The 5000-nt window shown below is 55.7% G+C and overlaps 3 non-coding genes across 3 annotated transcripts in view; all 3 read left to right on the forward strand.

Annotated features, from left to right (window-relative positions):
* The first annotated feature begins 2170 nt into the window (after positions 1–2170).
* LOC126317896 (small subunit ribosomal RNA) lies at positions 2171–4063 on the forward strand. The gene has a single exon (XR_007557004.1). It is a non-coding gene; the product is annotated as a small subunit ribosomal RNA (ribosomal RNA).
* Positions 4064–4424: 361 nt separating this feature from the next.
* On the forward strand, positions 4425–4579 carry LOC126317993 (5.8S ribosomal RNA). The gene has a single exon (XR_007557084.1). It is a non-coding gene; the product is annotated as a 5.8S ribosomal RNA (ribosomal RNA).
* Positions 4580–4767: 188 nt separating this feature from the next.
* The window catches only part of LOC126317947 (large subunit ribosomal RNA), a 4222-nt gene continuing 3989 nt past the window's right edge, over positions 4768–5000 (forward strand). The window contains exon 1 of the ribosomal RNA XR_007557050.1: positions 4768–5000. This exon is cut by the window's right edge and continues 3989 nt beyond it. This is a non-coding gene — a ribosomal RNA (large subunit ribosomal RNA).

The following is a 5000-nucleotide window of genomic DNA, read 5'->3' on the forward strand; positions in this document are numbered from 1 at the left end:
AACTCAAGTTGTCCCTTAACCTAACTCAAGTTGTCCCTTAACCTAACTCAAGTTGTCCCTTAACCTAACTCAAGTTGTCCCTTAACCTAACCCACGTTGTCCCTTAACCTAACCCACGTTGTCCCTTAACCTAACCCACGTTGTCCCTTAACCTAACCCACGTTGTCCCTTAACCTAACCCACGTTGTCCCTTAACCTAACCCACGTTGTCCCTTAACCTAACCCACGTTGTCCCTTAACCTAACCCACGTTGTCCCTTAACCTAACCCACGTTGTCCCTTAACCTAACCCACGTTGTCCCTTAACCTAACCCACGTTGTCCCTTAACCTAACCCACGTTGTCCCTTTGCCTAACATAGTTCACTGCTCGGAATCTCTGGTGTCGTTGTTATCCTCATGTAGATGTCTTGCGAGTGTTGCTTACTTTCCACATATTCCCGCTATCCACTGTCAATTGTACTGCAATAGGACTATATCGCCGCCCCCCCCCCCTCTGTCCCCCTCTTTGTGTCTCTGTCCTCTCAAGCTGGTCGGTCTGGCGTTTGAGTGTTAAATGAGCCTCGCAGCTGTTCAGTTGCATTCAGATGTCGACGCCCTCAGTGTACGTCGTGGTATGGTCTGTGTCCATTGTCCGCTGATGTCGTACGCGTAACCCACACGCTGTACCGATCATCGGTCGTTACGTACAGAGTGAAGTAGTGTGATACGTGTGACCGTACGCTGGCTGTGCCCAACGGTGTCGAATCTCAATTTCCATATGTTGTGCTCGATGCTACTTGTCTCGTCTCCCAATAACAGCTAGGTTGCACTGTGGTACGCCGTAGAGGCGTGTGGGAGGAACGTACGAACGCATTGTATGTCACCCTGGGTCGCTGGGGGTGGTGGTGCGGTGAGTCAGGTCAGGTCAGGTCAGGTCAGGTCAGGTCAGCGTGAGCCGTCTGATGTAGTGACGCGTGTATTCCGACTTTGTCGTATTGCCTCACACAAAGTGCTACCCTGGTGGACCGCGTTCCATATCTGGGACATGCCGCAGATGCCGGTTGACAGTGGATCGCGGAAGGGACATCGCATACGTGCGCGGGCCACCTTCCACGTGTTCTCTTCTGCACATGTCGCAGTGTGTATGTGGTCTGATGTAGCGTGTCGTGACACATGACATCCTGGCATGCAAGAATTGTTGAATTCGCAAATGTAGGTGGACATCTACGTTTACTGCCCAAGATACGCAAATGAACTGGAAATCCGTTGTTGAGCGGTTGTTCACGCTGGAGGTGAATCTGTGATGGCGACGATCGGTACAGCTATTAACCGGTTGTTTCAGCGGTACCCGCCACATCCACACACGTGACTAGGTCCATGTGGGTATGAAGCGATACGCGGCGGTGGCTTGGTGGGACTGTTCCCGGCCGGTGAAGGGGGGCCGCCCGGCGTGTTGGCCGCGCGCTGCGTGGGCGCACGCGCAACAGGCGGCTGGTGGGGGGCGCCGAGTGGCAGGAGCGCCAGCCGACGGGCCCGGCAGGCGGTGCAGCTACGCTGCGGCGCACCCTGCACGCGGCGCCTGGCGGCCAAAGTTGGTTCAGCCGAGCCCGGTGCGAAGCGCGGTGGACATCTGCAGTGTGCTGGTCTGATTGAGGACTGTGTGCGTTGAGGATGCGCCGCCGCCTGGCACTCGGCGCCGCGACGCCGTCTGCTGCTCGGTCGCCCCAGCGGTTCTCGCAGGTGGTTTGTATCGCAGTTGTGCGGACGTGTTGGCGCGTGCGCTGTGCTGGGAGAGTTCGCTTCTGCACCCAAGTGGGGCTTTGCCCTTGTGTGGCGCTGGCGTTGGAGCTGCCGGTCACCATAGGTGGCGCGTGTTGTCTCCCGCCGGCAATGCCACGACAGCACGCTCCCGGGCCTCTGTCGGCAGCGGCAAGCTCAGTTGGGAGCAAGGGTGTTCGCACTAAAACCGTCTACTCGCCTAACTCCGGGCGATTGCGCCTCTCTCGAAACCGACCAAGTACCTAGGACGGCGCTGCGCGCCGCCGGGACCTGAGAGGGTTTCGAGGTGTATCGTGCAGGGGAGCTCGGCCTCCTCCTGTTTGCAGAATAATTGAGCGGACGCTTGCGTGTTCGCGCGGGCCCCCGGGACACACTCCCGGGCGGCCGGCTGCTCAGCTCTAGTTGACGCAGCTCCCTGGTTGATCCTGCCAGTAGTCATATGCTTGTCTCAAAGATTAAGCCATGCATGTCTCAGTACAAGCCGCATTAAGGTGAAACCGCGAATGGCTCATTAAATCAGTTATGGTTCCTTAGATCGTACCCACGTTACTTGGATAACTGTGGTAATTCTAGAGCTAATACATGCAAACAGAGTCCCGACCAGAGATGGAAGGGACGCTTTTATTAGATCAAAACCAATCGGATTGGCTTGTCTGGTCCGTTTGCCTTGGTGACTCTGAATAACTTTGGGCTGATCGCACGGTCCTCGTACCGGCGACGCATCTTTCAAATGTCTGCCTTATCAACTGTCGATGGTAGGTTCTGCGCCTACCATGGTTGTAACGGGTAACGGGGAATCAGGGTTCGATTCCGGAGAGGGAGCCTGAGAAACGGCTACCACATCCAAGGAAGGCAGCAGGCGCGCAGATTACCCACTCCCGGCACGGGGAGGTAGTGACGAAAAATAACGATACGGGACTCATCCGAGGCCCCGTAATCGGAATGAGTACACTTTAAATCCTTTAACGAGTATCTATTGGAGGGCAAGTCTGGTGCCAGCAGCCGCGGTAATTCCAGCTCCAATAGCGTATATTAAAGTTGTTGCGGTTAAAAAGCTCGTAGTTGGATTTGTGTCCCACGCTGTTGGTTCACCGCCCGTCGGTGTTTAACTGGCATGTATCGTGGGACGTCCTGCCGGTGGGGCGAGCCGAAGGGGTGCTTTCGCGTCCCGAGGCGGACCCCGTTTAAATCCTACCAGGGTGCTCTTTGTTGAGTGTCTCGGTGGGCCGGCACGTTTACTTTGAACAAATTAGAGTGCTTAAAGCAGGCAAGCCCGCCTGAATACTGTGTGCATGGAATAATGGAATAGGACCTCGGTTCTATTTTGTTGGTTTTCGGAACCCGAGGTAATGATTAATAGGGACAGGCGGGGGCATTCGTATTGCGACGTTAGAGGTGAAATTCTTGGATCGTCGCAAGACGAACAGAAGCGAAAGCATTTGCCAAGTATGTTTTCATTAATCAAGAACGAAAGTTAGAGGTTCGAAGGCGATCAGATACCGCCCTAGTTCTAACCATAAACGATGCCAGCCAGCGATCCGCCGCAGTTCCTCCGATGACTCGGCGGGCAGCCTCCGGGAAACCAAAGCTTTTGGGTTCCGGGGGAAGTATGGTTGCAAAGCTGAAACTTAAAGGAATTGACGGAAGGGCACCACCAGGAGTGGAGCCTGCGGCTTAATTTGACTCAACACGGGAAACCTCACCAGGCCCGGACACCGGAAGGATTGACAGATTGATAGCTCTTTCTTGATTCGGTGGGTGGTGGTGCATGGCCGTTCTTAGTTGGTGGAGCGATTTGTCTGGTTAATTCCGATAACGAACGAGACTCTAGCCTGCTAACTAGTCGCGTGACATCCTTCGTGCTGTCAGCGATTACTTTTCTTCTTAGAGGGACAGGCGGCTTCTAGCCGCACGAGATTGAGCAATAACAGGTCTGTGATGCCCTTAGATGTTCTGGGCCGCACGCGCGCTACACTGAAGGAATCAGCGTGTCTTCCTAGGCCGAAAGGTCGGGGTAACCCGCTGAACCTCCTTCGTGCTAGGGATTGGGGCTTGCAATTGTTCCCCATGAACAAGGAATTCCCAGTAAGCGCGAGTCATAAGTTCGCGTTGATTACGTCCCTGCCCTTTGTACACACCGCCCGTCGCTACTACCGATTGAATGATTTAGTGAGGTCTTCGGACTGGTACGCGGCATCGACTCTGTCGTTGCCGATGCTACCGGAAAGATGACCAAACTTGATCATTTAGAGGAAGTAAAAGTCGTAACAAGGTTTCCGTAGGTGAACCTGCGGAAGGATCATTACCGACTAGACTGCATGTCTTTCGATGTGCGTGTCGTGTCGCGCAACACGCTACCTGTACGGCAGTGGCCGTGCGCCGCGTGCGGAACCACGCGTGCCTCTCAAAACTAGCGGAAGTGTTGTTGTTGTGTGGTACGAGCGCTGAAGCTCTGGAGCGGCTGGCCTGCGGTACCTGGCGCCTGGCGCCGGTTTTGAATGACGTTCGCCCGAGTGCCTGTCCGCTCCGGTGTGGAGCCGTACGACGCCCATCGGCTGTGAGGCCGTTGGACACAAAAAAATAGTGGAACAGGGGCCGTCAGACGCCTCAGTCCCGCAAATGCTACTGTCTTGAAAGAGACAGTGGGAGACTGAAAAGGAAAAGATCACCCAGGACGGTGGATCACTCGGCTCGTGGGTCGATGAAGAACGCAGCAAATTGCGCGTCGACATGTGAACTGCAGGACACATGAACATCGACGTTTCGAACGCACATTGCGGTCCATGGATTCCGTTCCCGGGCCACGTCTGGCTGAGGGTCGGCTACGTATACTGAAGCGCGCGGCGTTTGTCCCGCTTCGGAGACGTGGGAGTGTCGTGGTCGCCTGTGTGGCCGGCCGCGTCTCCTTAAACGTGCGATGCGCGCCCGTCGCCTGGCGGTTCGCATACCGGTACTTTCTCGGTAGCGTGCACAGCCGGCTGGCGGTGTGGCGTGCGACACCTCGTACAACGACCTCAGAGCAGGCGAGACTACCCGCTGAATTTAAGCATATTGCTAAGCGGAGGAAAAGAAACTAACAAGGATTCCCCCAGTAGCGGCGAGCGAACAGGGAAGAGTCCAGCACCGAACCCCGCAGGCTGCCGCCTGTCGTGGCATGTGGTGTTTGGGAGGGTCCACTACCCCGACGCCTCGCGCCGAGCCCAAGTCCAACTTGAATGAGGCCACGGCCCGTAGAGGGTGCC

This window comes from Schistocerca gregaria, unplaced genomic scaffold, assembly GCF_023897955.1.
Source record: "Schistocerca gregaria isolate iqSchGreg1 unplaced genomic scaffold, iqSchGreg1.2 ptg000649l, whole genome shotgun sequence".
Lineage (NCBI taxonomy): Eukaryota > Metazoa > Arthropoda > Insecta > Orthoptera > Acrididae > Schistocerca > Schistocerca gregaria.